This window comes from Lagenorhynchus albirostris, chromosome 14 (assembly GCF_949774975.1).
Source record: "Lagenorhynchus albirostris chromosome 14, mLagAlb1.1, whole genome shotgun sequence".
NCBI classification, from domain to species: Eukaryota; Metazoa; Chordata; class Mammalia; order Artiodactyla; family Delphinidae; genus Lagenorhynchus; species Lagenorhynchus albirostris.
In genome coordinates this window covers 70,440,740-70,465,497 of record NC_083108.1, presented here as the reverse complement: position 1 = coordinate 70,465,497, position 24,758 = coordinate 70,440,740, and the positions used below count along the sequence as shown (strand labels likewise).

At 45.2% G+C, this 24,758-nt stretch overlaps 1 protein-coding gene and 1 non-coding gene across 4 annotated transcripts in view; both read left to right on the top strand.

Moving 5' to 3' along the window:
- The first annotated feature begins 11,789 nt into the window (after positions 1–11,789).
- Positions 11,790–11,862, top strand: TRNAE-UUC (transfer RNA glutamic acid (anticodon UUC)). The gene has a single exon. It is a non-coding gene; the product is annotated as a tRNA-Glu (tRNA).
- Positions 11,863–14,613: 2,751 nt separating this feature from the next.
- Positions 14,614–24,758, top strand: part of CORO1C (coronin 1C) — an 83,398-nt gene continuing 73,253 nt past the window's right edge. For 2 of the 3 annotated variants that reach the window (XM_060170336.1, XM_060170335.1), the window contains exon 1: positions 14,668–14,734. The gene's annotated coding sequence lies outside the window, so the exon portion shown is untranslated. Of the gene's footprint in view, positions 14,735–24,758 lie in introns of all 3 variants that reach the window. The other variant, XM_060170333.1, reaches the window with a different exon arrangement.

The following is a 24,758-nucleotide window of genomic DNA, read 5'->3' as shown; positions in this document are numbered from 1 at the left end:
CCAGCAGGATGGATTTATAAATGAAGAGCTAGCTTCCTTCCTACTTCACTCAGTCCCACATTGGGACACCCTGAACCTCAGTTTTCTTCCCCTATGACTCAATCCCATGCCCGCCCACAGAAATAACCATTGCTCAAAGTGGGATGATGTCTTCCCAGTTTTCCTCTGGGCATCTGCACATATGTAATCATTATTCCGTTGTGTGGCTGTGCTGAAGTCGACTCAGCCAATCTCATGTAGAAGGACACATAGGTTGTTTACAAATTCTTACTATTGTAAACAATGCTGTGATGAACATCTTCGTGCCTAAAACATTTGTAGCACCTGCCGTCTTTCCTTAGACCTGGTTCTCAGAAATGGCAGCCTACCTCCAAGGGGGAGGTGCAGCGATCCACACCTCCTAATATTCACACCCTTAATGTCACCTTCCATACTGAATTTTGCTGGCCTGAGTGGACAGAAATAACAGTGTGTGACTTTCAAGGCTAAGTTATAAAAGGCATTGCAGCTTCTGTCTTGGTCTCTTGAATCTCTCAATCTGGGGAAGCCAACCGCCATGTCTGAGGACACTCAATCAGACCTGAGGAGGAACTGAGGCCTGCCACCAACAGCCCCACCTGCTTGTCAACCATGCAGGTGGACCAACTTGGAAATGGGAGTGGGGTCTCAGGCAAGCCTTTTGCTGACTGCAGCCCTGGCTTTCATCTGACTGCAACCTCATGAGAAGCCCTGAGCCAGAGCCACACAGGAAGGCTGCTTCCAAATCCCCAGCCCACAAGACATGATAAATGATTTTGCTGTTTTAAGCCAATATGTTATGGTTGATTTGTTTCACAGCCGTAGATAACTAATATACTAAACCAAAGACTAGAGCATTCTTTAGACTCATGATGCAGAATGCCATTTTTTTCTTTCCTTTTTATTATTTTTTAAAATTTTTATTGGGGTATAGCTACCATGTACTTTATTTTTTTTAATTTAATGTATTTATTTAGGCTGCACTGGGTCTTCATTGCGGTGCACGGGCTTCTCTAGTTGCCGCCTGCGGGCTGTAGAGTACACGGGTTCAGTAGTTGTGGTGCGCATGCTTAGTTGCGGTATGTAGGATCTTAGTTCCCTGACCAGGGATCGAACCCGGCCCCCTGCATAGGGAGCGGGGAGTCTTAACCACTGGACCACCAGGGAAGTCCCCATCTTTCCTTTTTATATTGCCAGATTGTCAGCACTTACTTTGACATGTAATTGACCTGGTGGTCTAAAGTGACCTCTTGATAGGAGATCCTATCAGCTCTGGGCATGTGGAGTGCATTTGGAAAGCCCCGTACGTGACCAACAGCCCTTTCCAAACTGTTCCCATGTGAAGATTGGTTTTTGATTTGTGGCCGTGAGCCCTTCCAGGGAGAGATGTCCACAGCTTGCTTCTGTGGCCAGCTAAACCATCTAATAACCTGAGCCGGGCAGCAGAGAAAGCCCAGTCTGTTGTCAGTGAATTGCTCCTTGCTTTCTCTGAATTCTCAAAAGCTTTTTTTAAGGAGTGGAAGCAAAAACATCTGGCTCGCAAAGGAATATTTCATCAGAGGCCATGCAACCAGGATATGGGTTATCATGAGGAAGGCGGCTTCCATTTCTCTGGCACATGTGCTCAAAAGATTCCCCACGTGATGCGCAGACCCGAGGAACCTGCCTGAGCGCTTGGAGAGATACCAAGTGCTCCATTCATTCAGTCGTTGGTATGCTCGGTAAATATTTATTTAGCATTTCAGACACTGTTGAGACAATTCGAAGGAGTGTAAGTTATAGTTTTTGTGCTTGAAGTTATTCACAGAGGCAGCAGGTGGGGTAAAAAGTCCACAGTTGTTATAGTTTGTACTGGGTTCAAATCCCAGCTAGCCTGTCTACAAGCTTTGTGACGCAGGACAGGTTTCTGCACCTTTCTGAGCCTCAGTTTCCTCTTCTGAAAGGAAAAGATAATAGTATTTATTTGCAGTGGTTTGAGGATTAAATGAGATATGCCTATGAAACAGTACTGGACCTGGATCCTGGCATGAATTAACAGGTACTGAGTTTATTACTGTTGGTAGTAAAAGGTCCCACAATGCCTCGAATGAGCCTGCATCACAAAATACGACACTCATATACATACACACACACACACATATATATATATATTTAATTTTATTGAAGTATAGTTGATTTACAATGTTGTGTTAATTTCTTCTGTACAGCAAAGTGATTCAGCTATGCATATATATACATTCTTTTTCATATTCTTTTCCAGTATGGTTTATCACAGGATATTGAATATAGTTCCCTGTGCTATACAGTAGGACCTTGTTGTTTATAATAGTTTGCATCTGCTAATCCCAAACTCCCAATCCATCCTTCCCCCACCCCCCTCTTTGGCAACCACAAGTCTGTACTCTACGTCTGTGAGTCTGTTTCTAACAAGTACTGAGTTTCTTACTGTTGGTAGTAAAAGGTCCTGCAGTGCCTCGAATGAGCCCACATCACAAAATAAGACAGACTCCTATTTGAATCCCAACTGTGTGCTGTGGATCAAATGCCTGTACCACTCAGAGCCTCAGTTCTTGACCTGTAGACTAGGCATAATCAATGTACCTTGCTGGGTGGTGGTGCAGATTAAATAAGGCAATGTCTGCATATGGACACAGCACACGGGAGACCCGTAGTATATGGTACTATCTCTGTGAGGGAAGATGATCAGAAAAGCAAATTATTCCAACGCAGTGTAATAAATGTTGTAACAAGGTCTTTCCCTTGGGTTTTGAAGGCTGGGTGTGGATTTCTGAGGAACCATCCTGCAATCCATTTGTGTAGCTAGGAACTTAAAGAGCGAGTCCTCATTTGACTTTGGGGCAGGAACTCTGGCTGCAGAGGCAGGACCCTGGGTGGTGGGCAGATGGTCCTGGAACTTCCAGGCATGATGGAGTTGTCACCAGAGTCCGTCAGGCTAGGGTCCACGATTCTGCTCACCATCGACTTAGCTAAGTGAAATTAATCAGTGCAGTCACCTCTTTGAGCCTCATCACTGCTTCATCCGTAAAGTAGTGTTAATGATGACAGCTGGCATGCACTGAGTGCCAGCTACATGCTGGACCTTGTTTTCAGTACTTTATATTCATTAATGCGCTTAGTCTTCATACCAGCCCCATGAAGCAGCTGCTATTATCACACCCCCATTTTACAGATGGGGAAGGTGTGGCACAGGGAAGTTAGATCTCTCGCTGGTAAAAGGCCCGGCCAGGATTTAAACCCGGGCAATCTGAGTCCTCAGCCAGTGCTCTTTCAACTCTGTAGCTTTAGATCCACATGATGGGGTTTAGGGAAAGATAAAATTAGGCAACGCATAAAGAGAGCTGTACCCAGAGTCTGTAACATAGGTTATGCCCTGTAAAGGGAGTTGCTGGGTACTTTTTTTTGCTATTTTATTCCATCTTGTACAAGCAAAGTATTTTTTCATTCATACATATTTTAGAAAGGTCATACATCCCCCTAATGCTGCCATCAGATGCACAGAAGAGGTGGCTAGGACACAGAGGGGACTGGTGAACATTTGAGGGTCCCCCGGTGAATGGTAGGGTCTCGAAGAGTTTACATCCTCTAGCTTGTTGTGTGGGTGTCCACCCCATGCACCAGGCTAGACATATCTCTCCAGAGCTTCTGAGCCGCTGATTACAGGTCTTCCATGCTGATGAGGCCAAGGGCATGGCCCGGCTCTCCCAGCAGACCACGGAGCTGACCCAGTGAACACAGCTGTCACCCTGCCAGCTGTCTTATCAATAATTGGCCCTATAGGAATTCCCTGGCAGTCCAGAGGTTAGGATTTCAAGCTTTCGCTGCTGAGGGCCTGGGTTCCATCCCTGGTCAGGGAACTAAAATCCCATAAGCCACATGGTGTGGCCAAAGAAAAAAAAAGTTGGTCCTGCATCAGGGGGCCAGAGATGTCAGAAGGTGCCTCACTGCATGGTGTAGGGGAAAGAGACTGTGTGTTGGCTCCATGACCTCAGGCAAGCCTCTCTGAGCCTCAGTTTCTTTGTCTGGAAAGTGGGAGGATGAGGGCTATGTATCAGTTACCTACTGCTGTATAACAAACCATCCCAAAATGTTAGTGGCTTAAAACAATATATATTATTTAGGTGACCATTCTGGGGGCTGGATGGCTGTAGGTTTGTGCTTACATCTGTGGTCAGCTGGAAGGTTGGCTCATGGCTAGATGGTCTAGGATGTCCTCACTCATACGTCAGGTGGTTGGCAGCTTCTGGCTGGGCTGTCTGGGCCTTGGGACTCTCACCGTCAAGCAGGCTAGCTGCTTCTTCCTGGGTGGCTGGGATCCAAGGACAACAAGACAAGGCAAGCTCCACACAGTTTTCAAGCATTTCCATGTGTTGTGTTTGCCCATGTCCCATTGGCCAAGGCCAGTCACATGGTTAAAGCCAGAGCCAGAGTGGAGAGCAGCTAGCTCCACAGGGCATGGCTAGATGGAGGAGAATAATTTGCATTTTTACAATCTACCACAGTGGCCCTGGCAGAGATATTGGAAAGAACAAATGAAAAATGATGGGATTTTGAACAGTAATTAAGATCATAGAAATCATTTATTGGTACATCTGGGCTCAAAGCATGTTGAGTGAACAATGCTCACTTTCCAGACGAGGGAACTGGGGTTCAGAGAGGTTGATAACTTACCTAGAGCCACACAGCTAATTAGAGTGAAAGAGCTGGACTCTGAGCCCAGGGCTGATTCCAAAGCTCACGTTCATAGCTTTCCTTTCTGCTGCTTTTCCCAACACAGAAGAAAATGTAGTTCAGTACAGACATGAATAGGGACTCATAGAAGCCTCTCTGTGGGTTACAAACCCCATTTCTCCTGTCCCACCTTGAAGGTCTGGCCTCCTTTCAAAGAAGCGCTTGTCATCTGAAGTCCTAGACTGAACACAGTCGAGCCTGGCACAGAGTAGAAACCAGAAAGCATTTGCTTGAATAAAAGCTATTGCCACCCATTCCCTTAAGAATTTTAGCATCATGCAGACGCGGAGGGAGAGCTGCCTAGACTCCCATGTCGCACGGTTCCTTCCTGCTACTCGCAATTTTGGTGGCAAGAGTGTCTGTGTTTTGTTTCACAGCGTTCGTTCTCCCATCTCAGCCATTTATTCTCGCCTCTCAGAAAAGGAGGTGCACTTCCTTGGGGAGAGAGATGATCTTACACCCAATTTTTCTGCTGGGAAAGGCAGCAGCTGATGGGGGCTACGATCAAAACCTGTAAATGGAAAGGGAACAAAATCCAAACCACTTGACAGAGGGCGTCCCGTGGCCCTGAGGACCCCAGTCTGGTGTGATTTCTCTCTGTGTGTTCAGGGATTCCTGATTCTGTAGGAGAGCACAGTGTCCTTGAAGTTCCAAGTGCAGCCCTGATGCTGGAGAGTGGGAGCATGGGGCCTTCCTGCAATTGGTTTCTTTTGTTTCCATCAAGTCAGAAACTCAACTTGATTCTTTTTTTTATTTTTGACCACGCTGTGCAGCTTGCGGGATCTTAGGATCTTGATTCTGCAAGATGGAGTCATAATCTCAAGTTCCCTCCTTTCCTGGAGCCTCAGTTTCCTCTTCTGTAAGATTGGCATGTAATAGGCCCTATCTCCTAGGATTGCTGTGAGGATTACACGAGATCTTTCCTATAAAGCCCCTAGCCCAGCTAGACTTAATAAGGCTCCATATATCTGAGCCCTGGGTTTCTCAGTCTCACCACTACCAACTCCTGGGACCTAAGATTTCTTTCTTGTGGGCTGGGATGGAGGCTGTCCTGTGCATTGCAGGATATCAAGCACTATTCCTGGCCTATACACACTGGACGCCAGTAGCACCCTCCTAGTTGTGACAACCAAAAATGTCTCCAGACATTGCCAAATGTCCCTGTGGAGGGACATTTGGAGGGGGAGGTGGGGAGCAAAACTGCCCCAGGTTGAGAACCTCTGGTCTAAGCCTTTATTGTTGTTACTAATGAACACTAATTCCCTTTTTGTGTGAGTCTGAGGCATCTGATTTGGGAGGGGCAGCCAGGTTGAGCTTTGGAAGCTGCAGCTTATGCCGCTGCAGACAGTTGCAAGGTTTAGTACCTCAATAATGAGATTTACGCGGATGAGTGAGCACTTTTTGTGCCAAGATTCATGTTTAAATTTTGAAAAATCTTCACAGAGCATTGTCTGGAAATTCTTCCAGCTAGGTTCTGCTGAGGTTGTCAAAAGGTGACATTGGGCTTGGGGTCTTGATAGAACACCTTGAATTGATAGAATTCCTCCTCCCCCTTCAAAAAAGAGAATTTGTTTCCAATTTTATGCCGTTGAATGCAGTTTGCAAAAGAAGTAGGAAACACAGGACAGGAAATGAAAAAGGAGACTCACCCATAACTGGAATCCTGTCACTCAGAGATAATTTCTGTTACAATCTGTGTAAAGAAAATTACAGGCCAATATCATTGATGAACAGACGCAAAAATACTATTTTTTTAAATTAAATTTATTTATTTATTTTTGGCTGTGTTGGGTCTTCGTTGCTGCGCGCGGGCTTTCTCTAGTTGTGGCGAGTGGGGGCTACTCTTCGTTGTGGTGCACGGGCTTCTCATTGTGGTGGCTTCATTGTTGCGGAGCACAGGCTCTAGGCATGCGGGCTTCAGTAGTTGTGGCACGTGGGCTCAGTAGTTGTGACACGTGGGCTCTAAAGCGCAGGCTCAGTAGTTGTGGCGCGTGGGCTTAGTTGCTCCATGGCATGTGGGATCTTCCTGGACCAGGGCTCGAACCCGTGTCCCCTGCATTGGCAGGCAGATTCTTAACCACTGCGCCACCAGGGAAGTCCTCCAAAATACTATTACAATATGTGTTTGTGTGTGTGTGTGTGTGTGTGTGTGTGTGTGTGTTTTATAAAAATGGGACATACTGTTTTCCGGCCTGCCTTTTTCATCTAACAGCATCTGGAACATTTTTACATATCATTAAGCAACAAATATTCTTCCATGAAATTCTTTTATTTTTCCTGCTTAAAAACTTCCTGTGACTCCTGGAGGCCTGGAAATAGTCAGGATTCATAGGGGGAAAAGGATGAGGCCACACTCCCTGATTCGTGCTGTATAGGAGTTACGTGGAGACATGGAGGCAGAGACCATAGATCCCATGAAAGGAGAGGGCAGTGCTTGGGTTCTGGGAAGTCATTTTTGCCTCCGGGGAGAGGTACTGACGTTTTTGGCTGCTGTGCGTTCTCTCCTGTGCCTAGCCCCATCTGTCTTTTTGATTGTATCCTTCATTTATAGCATCCTGTCCAGTCCCTGCCCTGGAATGCATCTCCTCTGGTTGTTTGTGTCAAGGGCTGTTTCCCTAGCAGACAGTGGTGTGATAAACATTCTTCCACATATACAGTTGATCCTCATTATTTGCAAATTCAACAACTCCTCGTTAAAATTTGTGACCCCAGAAGCCATACTCGTGGCCCTTTTGTAGTCATTTGTGGGCATGTGCGTGCACAGAGTGGAGGAAAATTTGTCACCCAGTGCACACATTGCCAGCTGAGGTTGAATGAGGCAAAGCTCTGTCTTGTTTCAGCTTGTACTGTAAACAAGTATCCTTTCCTGGTATATTTAGTGCCACATTTTTAGCCTTTGTGTGTTTTGGCATGATTTTGCTACTTAAAATGGCCCCTAAGCATAGTGATAAAGTGCTGTCTAGGGTTCCTAAGGACAAGAAGGCTGTGATGTGCTTTATGGAGGAAGTATATGTGTTAGATTAGCTTCATTCAGACATGAGTTATGGTGCTATTGGCTGTGAGTTCAGTGTTAACAAATCAAATACATATATGTATAAAATTCAGCAATGTACAGTACATATTAAATAAGGTGTCTTTAAACCAAAGCACACATAAAACCAGGTTATATATTGATTGGTTGGCAAAAATGTGGCCAGAAGCCTGTAGGAACCTAACCTTTTATTTCCCCTAGGAGCAATGATTCAATATTCACTTGCTCAGTGTTTCTGTTGACTTTATAGAATATAACTACATAGAATAATGAGAATTGATTGTATCTTTGCATGTCACCATGATTATTGCCGTAGGATAAATTTCTGACAGTGGAATTACTGAGCCTGAGTAGAATACCTGTTCTGAGGTCAAGTTTGTATCAGTTAGTTCCTACTGTGTAACAAACCTCTGTTTCCACCTCTGTAAAATGCTGATTTAAAAAAGCCATATTAGGGCTTCCCTGGTGGCACAGTGGTTAAGAATCTGCCTGCCAATGCAGGGGACATGGGTTCGAGGTTTGGTCCGGGAATATCCCACATGCCACGGAGCAACTAAGCCCATGCACCACAACTACTGAGCCCGCGCTCTAGAGCCTGCAAGCCACAACTACTGAAGCCTGTGCACCTAAAGCCCGTGCCCCGCAACAAGAGAAGCTACCGCAAGCCCACGCACTGCAATGAACAGTAGCCCCCGCTCACTGCAACTAGAGAAAACCTGCACATAGCAACGAAGACCCAACACAGACAAAAGTAAATAAAATAAATAAAAAATTTAAAAAGCCATATTATTTCTCATCAGCTTAGTATGAGGATTCAAAGAGTTAGTGCCTAGCAAGTTAGTAACACTGGGCCTGGTGAGGACTAAGTGCTTAATAAATAAATACAAGCTCCATCATAGTGTTTATTTGTATTAAAGATCTGTGGCAGGTACTCTCACAAACACAATCACAGGTTAGTATTATTTCTCCCCATTAAAGAGATGAGGAAACTGAAGCCCAGGGAGGTAACATAACTTGTCCAAGATGTCCGAGCCAGGAAGTGGCAGGGCCAGTCATTACATCAGGGCTTCTACCAGCAACTCAATTCAGCAGGGCTATTGTGCATGGACTTAGCCTCCAGCACATGCCAGGCCCTAAGCCAAGCATGCAAGTTGCATTTTCTTCATAGATACATTTTCTCATGGATGCTCCCACAACACCAGTAGGACAAAAATTAATCCAACATGGATCACAGACTTAGATGTGAAATGTAAAATTATAAAACTTTTAGTGAAAGCATAAGAGAGGGACATCCCTGGTGGTCCAGTGCTTAAGACTCTGCGCTTCCACTGCAGGGAGCACTGGCTCAGTTCCTGGTCAGGGAAGTAAGATCCCACATGCCGTGTGGTGCGGCCAAAAAAAAAAAAAAAAGCCTTGGAGAAAATCTTTGGGATACATGCAAAGCATTCTTAGATCTAACACCGAAGCATGATTCCTAAAAGGAAAAATTGATAAATTGGTCTTCATCAAAATTGAAAACATTCTTTTCTTGTTTGGAAAAAACAAGAAAATGGAGTGAAAGACTCCATTAAGAGGATGAAAAAACATAAAGCAAACTACAGACTGGGAGAAAATATTTGCAAACCACATATCCAGCAAAGGACTAGCATGTAGAATATATACATATATATAATGCTCAAAACTCAACAGTAAAAAACCAAACAGTCCCACTTAAAAATGGCAGAAGAGGGCTTCCCTGGTGTCACAGTGGTTAAGAATCCACGTGCCAATGCAGGAGACATGGGTTCGAGCCCTGGCCCAGGAAGATCCCACATGCTGCGGAGCAACTAAGTCTGTGTGCCACAACTACTGAGCCAGTGCTCTAGAGCCCACAAGCCACAACTACTGAGCCCACATGCCGCAACTACTGAAGCCTGCGCACCTAGAGCCTGTGCTTCTCAACAAGAGAAGCCACAGCAATAAGCCTGCACACCGCAACGAAGAGTAGCCCCAGCTCGCCGCAACTAGAGAAAAGCCCGCATGCAGCAGCAAAGATGCAATGCAGCCAAAAATAAATAAAATAAATAAATAAATTTATTTTAAAAAAATAAATAAAAAGTAAAAATGGCAGAAGACATGAAGAGATATACAGATGGCAATAAGTACATGAAAAGATTTTCAACAGCATTAGCCATTAGGGAAATGCAAATTAAAACCACAACGAGGTATCACTATATACCTATCAGAAAGACTAAAATAAAAAATAGCTACAACACCAAAGGCTGGTGAAGATGTGGAGAAACTGGATGCCTCGTAGATTGCAGGTGGGTGGGACTGTAATATGATACGGTCACTCTGGAGAAGAGTTTGGCAGCTTCTTAGAATACTAAACATACAATTACACCCATACCTCATTTTATTGTGCTTCACTTTATTGCATTTTTTACAAATTGAAGGTGCATGGCAACCCTGCATCGAGCAAGTCTACAGTGCCATTTTGCCAATGGCATTTGTTCACTTCATGTCTCTGTGTCACATTTTGGTAATTCTTGCAATATTTCAAACTTCTTCATTATTATTACTATATTTGTTACGGTGATCTGTGGTCAGTGATCTTTGATGTGACTATTGCAAAACGATTATAACTCGCTGAAGGCTCAGATGATGGTTAGCATATTTTAGCAATAAAGTGTTTTTAAATTAAGGTATGTACATTGTTTTTTAGACATAATGCTATTGCACACTTAATAGACTATAGTACAGTGTAAACATAACTTTTATATGTTCTGGGAAACCAAAAAGTTTGTGTGACTGGCTTTATTGTGATATTTTCTTCATTGTGGTGGTCTGGAACCAAACCCGCAATATCTCTGAGGTCTGCCTGTACCATACGACCCAGCAATAGTACTACTGGATATTTTTCACAAAGAAATGAAGACTTACGTTCACACAAAAACCTGTACATGAATGTGTATAATGTTCATAGCAGCTTTGTTCATAATAAACCGCCCCAAACTGGCAACGACCCAGATGTCCTTCAATGGGAGAAGGGTTAAACAAACTCTGCTCTATCTGTGGAATACTTCTCAGCAATAATAAGGAACAAAAGGGACTTCCCCGGTGGCTCAGTGGTTAAGAATCTGCCTGCCAATGCAGGGGGGATCCCTGGTACAGGAAGATCCCACATGCCGCAATTAAGCCCATGTGCCACAATTACTGAGCCTGCGCTCTAGAGCCTGTGAGCCACAACTATTGAAGCCCATGCGCCTAGAGCCCCTGCTCTGCAACAAAAGAAGCCACCACAATGAGAAGCCCACGCACCGCAACAAAGAGTAGCCCCTGCTCGCTGCAACTAGAGAAAGCAGCAACGAAGACCCAACGCAGCCAAAAATAAATAAATTTATTAAAAAAAAAAAAGAACAAAAGAAAAATGAAAAGATAACAGCAACAAAAAATAATAAGGAACAAACATGTAACGACCTTGATGCATCTCCAGAGATTTACACTGAGAAAAACCAGTCCCCAAAGGTTGCACACTATATGACTTCATTTGTCATTCTTGAAATGACAAAATTATAGAAACTGAGAACAGATGAGCAGTTGCCAGAAGCTAAGGAGGGGATGGGGGCAGGAGGGAAGTGGGTGTGGCTATGGGTGTGGGTGGTCCTCCTGTTGATGGAAATGTTCTGTATATTGTATCAAGATATCAATATCCAGAGTGTGATATTATATACTATAGTGTTTTGTTAACCTCTTTATTGAAGTATAATTGCTTTACAATGGTGTGTTAGTTTCTGCTGTATAACAAAGTAAATCAGCTATACATATACATATATCCCCATATCTCCTCCCTCTTGCGTCTCCCTATACTATAGTTTTGCAAGATGTTAACCACTGGGGGAAACTCGTAAAGGGTACATGTGATCTCTTTGTATTATTTCTTATACTTGCATGTGAACCTACAATTATCTCAAAATCTAACATTTACTTAAAAAAAGGCATCCCAGGGAATTCCCTGGTGGTCCAGTGGTTAGGACTCTGCACTTTCACCGCAGGGGGCCCAGGTTCGATCCCTGGTCAGGGAACTAAGATCCCACATGCCTCACCTTGTGGCATGGCCAAGAAAAAAAAAAAAGGCATCCCATACTATTATATACAGAATGGATAAACAACAGGGTCCTACTGTATAGCACAGGGAACTATATTCAATATCCTGTGATAAACTCTAATGGAAAAGAATATGAAAAAGTATGTGTATATATGTATAACTGAATCACTTTGCTGTACAGTAGAAATTAACACAATATATTTTTTTGAATTTTATTTTATTTATTTTTTATACAGCAGGTTCTTATTAGTTATCCATTTTATACACATCAGATTACTCTAGTAATCTGAGATTACTTCCAGTCACTCATTTAATTAATAGTATTATTATTTGTAAATGCTTCCACAGGGCTAATCCACTCAGCTTCCATGTTGCCCTGGCAACCTAAGGCTAAGGTCTCCATTTGCTACTAAGGGAAACTAGAAAAATGATTTGCTTAGGAGCTTCCAAATGCAGGTCCCACAGTTCTTTCTTCTTCATATAAGACCTGGCCTGTGTATCATGTGGGGTATGGAATCATTCTTCTTTTTCCTGATCATTAAATTCATCTTCATCTAGCATCAGTCTTTTAAGGCTACTTCAGAAATCAGGTTTTGAGAGCAGGAAAAGACTCTCAAATCCAGCATCTTACCTGGACCTGAATCTCTCCATTTAGGGCCAGTTTGGACAGAACCAGGGTTTCCTTTCGGGCCCACGAAGGAAAGGAATTCAAGAACAATGGGATGATGGGGGAGGAGGGGTTTGCAAAGAGTTATGCAATTTTCCAGCTGCTTCTGGGAGTAGCAGCTCTCCACTGACCACATTTGGGTCAGGTGTGGTGAGGTGGCATTGCTTCTGGCTTTAGATGCTTTCTGTGCAAGAATCACCTCCCCCACCTTAAGGATAAAACTGGAAGGCAAAGGCCTTGGGATCTTTCTCAGCGTATTCTATGGTTGCAGTATGGTGGTGTCATCCTGGGGGAATTGATGTCCTGGGAAGTTTTACTTCTAATTTTATCATTTATAGAACTGGGAGATGGGAATCCACATGTTTTAAATACCTACTGTATGCCAGGCACTATGCTGGATACTTCTCCATGATTTAATTCATTGAATCTAAACTCCTGAATCTTCAAAACCACTCTCTGAAGTAAGCATTTAGACGAATCCCACTATATAGACGAGGCGAGCAGGGCACGGAGAGGGGAAGTGATTTGCCTGAGGTCACACAACTGGTAAGAAGTGGAGCCTAGATTTAAAGCCGAGTCTGTCAGAATCTACAGTCCATGTTTTTCTCTTCTGTCATGCTGCCAGAGAGGCATCTTTAGTGTAATGACTAACTGACGGCTTATGCCGAGTCAGGCACCCTGCTAAGTGTATTACTAACCAGGAGCTCATGGAGTCCTTCCCAAGGTGCATCTGCTATTATCCCTATTTTACTGATGAAGAAACTGAGGCTTAGAGAGGAGAAGTAATTTGCTGTGATAGCTGTTTTGGTTCAGGTGGGCCCTGATTTACATAACACATATTTCTGTGGCTGCTGCTTAACATGAAAAATTCCCCCGCTGTGAACTGCAAAAAGGCCTTGGTTTGGGAAGTAAATAGCCTACCCCACCAGCAGGTCTGCTTTGTTAATTCAGTTCATCAGTCCCAGTTTCCCCAAACCTTGGCATTTCAGAGCTCGGTATGTGAGAAAGGAACTCTGGCTATAAAGAGGACAACTTCACGCTACAGGTCAGGAGATTCAGGCCCACAGAGATGAAGGGAACTGCCTCAGGACACACAGTCTGACAGCAACAGAGATGGACTGGAATCCCGGTGCTCTGACTTTCAGGCCTGGGCCGCCCAGTTATTAAGAGAGGGTCTTTGGCCAGGAAAAAGAAGGGAGGGACCCTGTATCCTTCATTTCCTCACCTGCGAAATTGGGTCAAGATAGGCCCTTCTGTGTAGTGGGGGTGGGGGGATATGTGGGTGTGGTCCAGCCTAGGGGCCGCCACCTTGTGCTAGCAAAGTGACAAGGTCTAGTGGAAGGAGGATCATAGCGTCGCGAATCCCCAGAAGTGGTGGTGGGAGGGTGTGAGGGCAGCAGAAGCGGAACTTCGGGAGCCAGAGGCGGGGATTCGAGAATTCTGGGCGGGGCTTGGAGAATTAACGCTGTTAGATGGGCAGTGGGCGGGACTTGCGATGCTGCGAATAGGGTTACCAGCCCGTGGGCGGGGCTTCTAGAACTTGGGGCGGGGTTTGTGACGCAGAAGGGCCAGTTCTGAAGGAATGAGAGGGGAGCTGGGCTTAGGGAGCCAGGAGGCTGGCAAGGGGTTTGGATGGGGCAATGGGCGGGGTTCAGAGGAGCTGATGTTACGGTTTTAAGGGACTCTGGGGGAATTTTTGAGGAGCCGGGGGATGTGGCCCTGCCGAGCCGAACAGGTCAGTGGGCGGGGCTCTAAGGTAACTGCTCCTGGTTCTTTGGGGTCAGTGGGCCTGGCCCTCCGGCCACTCAGAGGACTAGCGGGCGGTGCTTGCAGTTGGGCACCGCCTTCCTCCGCGGCACTCCTGCATCCCTCGGCGCGACCGGAGGGGGCGCTAGAAAGAGTGAGGCGTGGAACGCCGGGTGGGAAGCGGGCTTCCCCTCCCGGAAGTGGGCGTGGTGCTCCGCAACCTGGCGGCCCTGGTTGGGCGCGGTGCGGCGCGGGGGCGGGGCCTGCGTGCAGCGGCGGGGGCGGGGGCGGCTGTCCGCGCCCCTCCCCGGGGCGGCTGTCCGCGCCCCTCCCCCGCGCGGCGCTCAGTGCCAGGCGGGAGGCGGTAGCGGTTGGAGGTTTCTCCGGGCTTTGCAGCGGGGACTTCGGCAGCGGCGCCTCAGGCACCTCAGCCCTGGTGAGCTGCGCGCGCCCGGCGGGGCGGATTGGGAGCGAGCCGGACGGGCGGACGGACCTGTCCTTTAAGCGTGTGCCGGCGCCGGCTGACAGGAGCGGGCGGGGCGTGGGACAGGGCCCGGTGGAGCGGTCAGGGCTGGGTGGGCGCGCGCGGCGCGGATCCTTGGGCCGGGGGTCCGCCCTGGCCGGTGTACATGGGGTAGGGGTAGGGGCTGCCGCGGGAGACTTGGGATCCGGTGGGGGAGGGAGTTGGGGACCGAACCGGTCGGCCTGGGGAGAGTGAACCCAGGTTCCTGTGGGGAGGAGGCTGCCCTGGGGAGACTTTTAGGGATCCGGAACCCTCCTGGACGGGCGAGGAGCTGACGGGGGACGAGGCTGCCCCGGGAAGGATTTTAGGGGTCAGGGCTCCGCCAGCTTGGGTGGGGTCTTGGGTGGGGAGGGGCTGCTACAGGCTAGGGCGCAGAGCCCGGGGGGCGCCAGGCCTGGGAGGCGGGACTTGAGCCGCCCTGGGGAGCGAGTGGGTGGGGGGTGGCTAGGGGCCGGGCTCACGTGGCGCCGGGGGGAGCTGGTCCCTGCGTGGGAGGGGCGAGGGCGGTGGTCCGGCCTGGGGGTTGCCAGCTTTGGGGTGCGAGGCCGGCTCTGGGCCCTGAAGAGCTGGGTTCGGGGTCGGGAAGGGCGGGGCAGGGCTGAAGCTGGGGTGATGTGGGTGGGGGCGACTCGGGAGGAGGATGAGCCGGGCGTTGGGAGCGGAGGGCTGGGAGTGGCGGGGGAGGGGCGGGGGGGGCGGGTTGGGAGAGGAAGAATGGGGCAGGAAGGCTGCAGGGTCGGGGGCCTGGAGCGTCCGCGTGAACTGGGTGATTCAGAGATACGCTCGCCTAAGAGCGGAGCAGCTGGCGAGGGACGCAGTAAGAAGGAGCGAGGTGCAGGTGGGGCTCCGCTGCGCCTAAATGACTGAGGATGAACTCAGACGTAGAGGTTGGAAATGCAGGGACCGAGCCCTCTCCCGCCTGTACACACAGGCGCGCGCACACAGCTCTGTGTCTCTCAAATGACTTGAATGTGCTGGGAAGTGGCAGGCTGCGGGGAGAGCCGAGAAGAAAGGGGCTTCCTCTTGCAGGGAGGCGCTGGCCCTGCCGTCCTTTTTTGGGAGTGTTCAAAGGGTTTTTGATTGCTGGAAAAGGAAACGTACGCTTTACTGCATCGCGGTTTAGAATCACATCCTATATTTGGCCTTAATGTAGGCTGTCCTTGTTTTGTGGTGTCTGAAGTCCTTGCTCTACATGTTGCAAACGTGGGATTCAGTGTGAGAAGCAAATTGCAAGTCGCTCGTCTCCCCCAGGAGAGCAAGAGGCCTTTCTTTCCTATAATACATTAAAACAGAATTGAATATAGTGCGTGTTTTTAAACTGGTATTCGGTGGCGAATGTGTTTACTTTTGCAAATAGTTATCACAAAATATAATATTAGGCCGTCTCACTTGCAGCCTTCCTGCCCGGGATTACATCCTCAAACAGTACTTGTAGGGCTCGTAGTCACTCTATGTAATAATGCATTTCATTGTCCTTATCTGGCAGAGCTCTCCTGACACCAGGGCCTGCTAGAATAGACAGAAACATGATTAAGTATAAGCAGTTGCTTTGCACCGTCTGTTCAGTTGTGAAGGCAAATAGATATCTGTTTATATGACTGCACTTTCTTCATTCCCTATAAAACTGAAGAAATGGGAAAAATCTATTTTGGACTTGATTCTGTATATTTCAGAAAACTAAGGAAACTAATTTTTTTTTTTTTTTGGCTTGGAGGTACATTTCAGAGTCACAATGTTTGGATATGAAGCCTAATAGTAACTCTTGGGTCTGAGAGGTTGCATAAATAAATAGAGGGGGGGAAAGTGAAATAAAAGTGGGAATTGTATATTAGGCCTTGAGGTGCCATGTTGTGTGGTAAATGTTTGTCGTGTGTACTGGGTATAAAGGTTGGGTACACCCGTTTTTGACAAATCTGGAATGTGCCTTGTCCGTATTTGTTTTTCATTATTTGCGGAAGGTACATGAAAGCTTGATGGATTCTAATAGACGCATACCAATGAGAGATCACTGCACAAAGTATTGAATTTTTCATGATCATTTGTTACTTTACCTGTAGATTGTGCTAATCAGAAGTTATGTCTATATATAATTTGGGATTAGATTCAGGGTTGACAGGACTTTCAGTGTGTGTGCTACTTCATTATTTTTTTTAAAAATTGAGGTATAATTGACATGTAACATTATGTTAGTTTCAGGTGTACAACATAATGATCTGATATTTGTATACACTGAAATGGTCACCACAATAAGCCTAGTTACGGTGTGTCACCATACAGAGTTACTTTTATTTATTTTGTGACGAGATCTTTTAAGATTTATTCTCTTGGCAACTTTCAAATACGCACTGCATTATTATTGACTATAGTCACCGTGTTGTCCATTACATCCCATGACTTAATTCATTTTATAACTGGAAGTTTGTACTTCTTGACTACCTTCACCCATGACATACAACACTTTTTAAATACTTGGATTTTTTTGATGTAAGTTTTATGCTTAACGCAGCTGTCACTTTTGAGATTCACTCCAACCATGAGGAGAGTCACTCAGATGCCTGTGAAACGGAACGTTCAAAAGAATAAGTGATCAGTTCTTAGTTATGTCACTGGGGGTGTGGAAATTCTGTATGATGGCAAATTATTTCTTAATACTTTGATTTGTCACAAACGGTGCTTTAGAAACATTATATTAACCAGGTTGTTTTACCTTTGACTTCTTTTTTCAGAGGTGGAACAATAATAAATTTGAGTGCCACTTTCAGATTCAGGGTACAAATCCTGTTTGTTTCCTTTTGGTGACTTCCCAGTGTCACCTTATTCCTGTCAGAGCTCTTTTCTGACACTTGTATGTCTTTTTAAACTTAAGATGCCTTTTCTTTATTAAAACATGGAAATACTCATGAATATTTCAGTATGACCTAGTACCTAGAATGTTAAGTAATAGAATCTCTCTGGGTTTTCATTGCCCTAGTTCAGATGCTTTAAAATGAGTGAACAAGATTCTACACTGCTTTTGAGAGCTTATTTTGTATTTCAGTGGCACATAATGGAATCTTCTTTGCTTTATAACCACTTTATTGAGATATAATTTACATACCATACAGTTCACCCATTTAAAGTGTACAATTCAGTGGTTTTTAGTATATTCACAGAGTTGTGCAGTCATCACCACATTTTTTTTTATTTTTTAATTTTTAAAAATAAATTTATTTATTTTTGGCTACGTTGGGTCTTCATTGCTGTGTGCATGCTTTCTCTAGCTGCGGAGAGAGGGGGCTACTCTTCTTTGTAGTGCACGGACTTCTCATTGTGGTGGCTTCTCTTGCTGCGGAGCACGGGCTCTAGGTGCGGGCTTCAGTAGTTGCGGCTCGCGGGCTCTAGAGTGCAGGTTCAATACTTGCGGCACATGGCTTAGTTGCTCCGTGGCATGTGGGATCTTCCCAGACCAGGCCTCGAACCCGTGTCCCATGTATTGGCAGGCAGATTCTTAACCACTGTGCCCCAAGGGATGTCCCACACCACAATTTTAGGACATTTTCATTGCCTCCAAAAGAAACCCCATACCCATTAACGGTCCCCCGCCCCCCTCCCCCCAATTCTTCTCCCTCACCTGCCCTAGGCAACCACTTATCTATTTTCTGTCTCTATGGATTTCCCTTGTTTTGGACATTTCATATAAATGGAATCATGCAATATGTGGTCTTTTGTGTCTTTTATTAAGCATAGTGTATTCAAGGTTTATCTATGTTGTAGCATGTATAAGTACTTCATTCTTTTTCTAATGGTTGAAAAATATTCCATTGTATGGATATATACCACATTTTGTTTTTCCATTCATCAGTTGGTGGATGTTTGGGTGTTTCTCCATTTTGGCAATTATGAATAATGCTGCTGTGAACATTTGTGTCCAAGTTTATGCGTGGATATATGTTTTGCTTTCTCTTGGGGCTTACTGGGTCATATTGGTTACTCTGTGTTTAACTGTTAGAGGCGCTGCCAGACTTTTCCAAAGCAGTTGCACCATTTTACAATCCCACTAGCAGTGTATAAAGGTTTCCGTTTCTCTACATCCTTGCCAACACTTGTTATTCCCTGACTCTTTGATGCTAGCCATCCTAGTGGGTGTGAAGTGGTGTTTCATTGTGGTTTTGATTTGCATTTCCCTAATGGCTAATGATGTCCAGCATCTTCTCAAGTCATTAGTGGACAATTGTATATTTTCTTTGGAGAAACTTCTGTTTAGATGCTTTTGCTCTTTTTAAAATTGTGTTATCTTTTTGTTGTTAAGTTATGAGTTATTTATATATTCTAGATACAAGTGCCTTATCAGATATATGACTTGCAAACATTTTCTACAATTTGTGAGTTATCTTTTTTTTTTAAAATAAATTTATTTGTTTGTTTGTTTTTGGCTGTGCTGGGTCTTTGCTGCTGTGCACGGGCTTTCTCTAGTTGTGGAGAGCGGGGGCCACTCCTCGTTACGATGTGCGGGCCTCTCATTGCGGTGGCTTGTCTTTGTTGCAGAGCACGGGCTCTAGGCGCGTAGGCTTCAGTAGTTGTGGCACATGGACTCAGTAGTTGTGGCTCGCAGGGTCTAGAGCACAGGCTCAGTAATTGTGGCGCACGGGCTTAGTGCTCCGCAGCATGTGGGATCTTCCTGGATCAGGGCTCAAACCTGTGTCCCCTGCATTGACAGGCAGATTCTTAACCACTGCACCACCAGGGAAGTCCTGAGTTGTCTTTTCACTTTCTTTTCTTTTTAAATTTAATTTAATTTATTTTTGGCTGCACTGGGTCTTTGTTGCTGCGCGTGGGCTTTCTCTAGTGGCAGAGAGCGGGGGCTACTCTTCCTTGCGGTGCACGTGCTTCTCATTGCAGTGGCTTCTCTTGTTGCAGAGCACGGGCTCAAGGTACCTGGGCTTTCAGTAGTTGTGGCTCGAGGGCTCTAGAGTGCAGGCTCAGTAGTTGTGGCACATGGGCTTAGTTGCTTCGTGGCATGTGGGATCTTCCTGGACCAGGGATCAAACTCGTGTCCCCTGAATTGGCAGGCGGACACTTAACCACTGCACCACCAGGGACGTCCCTCCTTTCACTTTCTTGATGGTGTCCTTTGAAGTAGAAAAGTTTTTAATTTTGGTGAAGTTTAATTTATGCATAATGGAGTCCAAACTGATAATGAGTTAGAAATTATTTAGACCTTAAATCACATCCTCACTGGTAGTTTGGTTATATAAATTAAAATCCAAATGTGAAAGGATTAGGGAAAGATTTGAGTTAGTTCTACATCAAAAAGGGTTCATCAGGGAACATATCATTACCTGTTTAAATCCTCTCGTGGTCTCCCACCCCATTGTCTGTGGTTAAAGTTCAGACTTAATGTGGTGGTGGATGAGGACAGCTCTGATTTCAGCCTGTCTCATCTCTCACTGCTCCCCTTCCTGTGTTTCCATCTCCATTGCCACTCCCTGAACTGTCCAGCCTTAAGATCTTGTGATGCGCTTACTACTCGGCTCCCCTTACACCTGGTGAATCCCTCTTGTCCTTTGGGATTCTCCATGAAACCTTCCTTAGTCCTCACAGGCAGACATTGTCCCTGCTCTCATGCATCAGACATTCATCACTCCTGTCTGCTACGAGGAACTGGATTTGAACTTGAACCTACCGTCTGAAAGGCGCCTTCCCATAGAAGGCAGAATGTGGGAGAGAAATTCACATGGAAAGCAGACCGAGATTCTGTTGCTCACAGCGTGGTCTCTAGTGCCTATTGGATATTTGCTGAATGAAAGATTATTTTTATTGACGTTAACTGGAAAGATCCTGAGGTCAGTGGGTTTCTCTGGTTATTATTTACACCTTTGTTGCCTATGTTAAAATAACGTGAAGTACAGGGGTAATTCCTCTCTGCCTTTCTGGCACCCAATTCCAGCTCTTACCAAAAAATTGCTCAGATGTAAACCGAGTGTTTGAAACATTTTCCTGAGGGCAGAATATTCTTGTCCAGGTTCTTTCCCCCTAATAAACAGTGATGACTGGCGCACAGCCTTCTCAGCAGGGCAGATGGCTAGGGAGCACATTTGGTTTGGGATGATTTACCAAGACCAAATGCAGCAGGCTTAGCCTGGTGGTGTTGAGGCAGTCAGTGCTGGAACTACCCCAGTGCACGCCTGATGGTGGGTGTAAATTGGGTTTTAGAGGTGTATACTTCCTTCCTTTTCATTCTTTTGTTCGTGCTCTTGCTTCTCTCAGAGCATCTGGTTAATACTTTAATTAAAAATACTGCACTTAGTATCTTCTTGAGAATTAGGAGAAACCAGTTGGCCATTTGGGGTATGTTTTCTATGTGTTCACTGAAGTGATTGGATCGTGGCAAGGTAGTAAAAAGAAAAATAAATTTCAAATTTGTTCTTTATCTCCTTAGGCTCAATGAGCTATCTGTACTTACATAGTTTCTTGCTCTAAGAGTTCTGTCTAGAGAAATTGAGGCAATGAAGGGTGCAGACCTTCAGAGCCAGACTGAGGTGGGTTTCACTTTCTGCTATGATTTTGTCAATTAACCTACTTCCCTGAGCCTCTTCTGTAATATGGAGATGCTAACGGTACCTTGCTGGGTTTTGAGTAGACACCCAATAAATTTGTGTTCCCTTTGTCTTCACTCTTAAATGCCTGTTTTGGTTTTTTTTCTTAATTAATTTATTTTTGGCTGTGTTGGGTCTTCCTTGCTGCGCGTGGGCTTTTCTCTAGTTGCAGTGAGTGGGGGTTACTCTTTCTTGCAGTGTGTAGGCTTCTCATTGTGGTGGCTTCTCTTATTGTGGAGCACGGGCTCTAGGCCCGCAGGCTTCAGTAGTTGTGGCATGCAGGCTCAGTAGTTGTGGCTCGCGGGTTCTAGAGCGCAGACTCAGTAGTTGTGGCGCACGGGCCTAGTTGTGTGTGGGATCTTCCCAGACCAGGGCTCGAACCCATGTCCTCTGCATTGGCAGGCGGATTCTTAACCACCGCGCCACCAGGGAAGTCCTTAAATGTCTGTTAATGAATGGAACTCGGGAGAATCAAGTAGGGTAAGTTTAATATATTTTATTTCTGATATTAAGCTATTGTTGTGTGGATTCCCACTCCTGCCTCAGCATTTTAGACTTCAAATCAAACTTGAATCATTGGAGAGGAAAAAAGTGTCTAATTTTAGGATAGGAAGGTAGTGTTAAAAATGGGGCAGTTTTTGGCCATCTATCTGAATTGGAAATGTCTATTCAGACAGACTTCTCTTATTCAGGCCTTATGCTTCTATTCAGTCTGTCTGTCTGTCTATTTTAAGGAAAAAGGTTTAGTTCCTGGCAAAAGATTGATCTTTTTAGGGTTTGGAAGGAGATTGCACTGCAGGGTGTGAGATGCTCATGGGGTTGAGTATGATGTGAATGGCAGCATTGTGATACATTGTAACATTCTGTGTGGGAAAAGAGCCTCCATAGTCTCATGGGATGTTAAATTAGGCCTGTCATTTGAATCTTACAATAATGACAAAAATTGTTCCTCCTGTTTGCCATGGTCAAGAAAAATCAAATTAATGCAAAGATCGGAGTAAGAGAAACTACTATAAATGGGAGTAGGAAGGCTTGTATTTTGTATGACTGAAGGTGGGTATTTCACAATACATATTTTTCCCCCTTCGGTCATGCAGTTATCTACATTAAAAAAAATTATGAATAATGGATCATATTTTTAGCCCCAGTATCTCACCACCTTTTGAAAAATATATCATATTGGGGGGTTGGGAGATTATTTCTCACGCCCAGAGGTCCTCAACTTGATGCCCGTCAGGATCAGCTCTAGACCTTGGTCAGTCCAGCTGCCTGGGCTCCAGCTCCCTGGTGACTCTGAATCACAGCCAGAGCGGAAGGTACCTTGCTGCCTTGTTCCTCATCTGATGGACGAGGGGACTGTGGTCACAGGTGCTTGAAAGACTTGCCCAAGATCAGGAACTTGACTGTGTCTCCCTTCTGCCCCCACCTCCTTCCATGGGTAGTGTGAATTCATTTTTGTAGTAGGTGGTGTGGATTTATACTATGGTGTGGATTTTTTTTTTTTAAACAGTGTGAACCCAGTGTTCTTACCCTGAGTTTTAGTCCTTGACCCAATGCAACAATTCCCTCTTAAGCTTCTGCCACAGACTTTTGCCAGATTTACAAACTGAGCCTACTCACTGTTTATCGCTTCAGTTCATCATCACAATTGGTAATTAGTACCAATGGGTTCCCCCCCCACCTCACATCTGCAGATTGTACATGTATTAAACTATGAAGCTTGGTCCAGATTTTCAGGGTTTCTTTTTAGATGCAGTTTGGGGAAACTTGAAAATACGTGGAATCTCTTGGAAAAGCCTTTGGTAGACTTCATTTCCTAGTTTACATGTAAAGTTCCTTGACAGTATTTTATTGATCCCTTTTTGTGTCCTCAATCATGCAATCTGACCATTAGTATGCAGTATGCAGTCTTGGTAAGGATTTATCTTGGGTGTTTCAAAGACCAATTAATATCGCAAAGACCAATTAATATCATCCCCATTAAGCCATCCATATATGAAAAGGCTGATTTTGACAGGAACAACATCCAGCCAGTACTGGAACTACAGACAGGCATAATGAAAACCCCGTGGCATTGGCAGAAGTTGATCATTACTTCACAGCGTGGTCATTCTATCTCTGGGGAACCAAGGCAGCCTGGTAATCTGGGCACGTGGCAGTTCGGTGTAAGAGCCTTATTTTGCCCCATTGTGGACTCATATGTGTGTCCCCACGTCCTGACAGTTGCTGAGGCCTTCATTCTGGATGAACAAAGCTGTAGTTTTTCAGTTTCGTGAACGGCCATAAACACACATGGGAAGGGAAGTGTTGGGAGTGTGAAGCCTTTGGGGGTGTATTTCCACTCTTGACATTGTCAGGGTTCTTGACAAAATTCACAAGCTCCCCCTCTGTAGGACGAATGTTTACTCACCATTATTTGCTTACTTCACATGAAAGATACTTAAATTCCTTTTCATAATGGTCAAGCATTCTTTTCTAGTTAAAGACTCTAATTCCTTTCATTCTTAGGAACTTAAAGAATTGAGGCTGGTTTATTAATGTAAGAACTCAAATGCTGCCTGAGCGGTGACTGAGAAGCACACATAAACTTGAGCTATCATCTCCGTTAAGCAGAAGGATTTATTAGGAGACTGACTAGTCACTTTACAAGCTAGATGGTGAATTAATTTTGCGGTTAGTAGTGTCTTTAGCTTAACAATGTCATCCGAGTTTTTCTTGGCAAGCAAGAGAAAGGCCAGAGCCAACAAGTGCTGGCCACAGCTCTTTGGGGTGATATTTAATAAGATGCATGTTGTCTGTTTTAGAAATAGAGTAACCATCCCTTAGGCTCTCTCTCTTATGGGAACCGCTGTTGCTTTACAGTGTTACATAGGAAAAAGGAAATTGGAAGTATTTATTTATTTATTCATTCATTCATTCATACATACATACATACATACATACCCTGAAACGTCCCTGGTCTTCTTATGCAGTATAGAGCTATCGTACATGCACTGGGCTGAATTATTATACATCGTCAAGTGGAACAAATGATACATCTTACCTGCGAAGGATAGTTGTGAGTCATGTGGTTCTCCAACCATGAAAGGTTGAGAGCCCAGAGGCAGCTTCTGTTTTGGAGGCAACGTGTACATTCAGTCCCCAACCCAGGACTGGGTTGTGTTCCAAAGTCTAACTCAGTTATTTGGAACTGAGAAGGCATTTTCGGGTACAGATTCAGTGTTACAGTGGTGGGTAGGTTCCCAGCCTAGACTGAAGAAATCTGTTTAATTCACAGCACAGCTTTTTAAACTGTTAATGATGATAGCTGAATTCTGGATCTTGGAAGCTGGGAGTCATGTGACAAAGAAGTAAGGAACCCT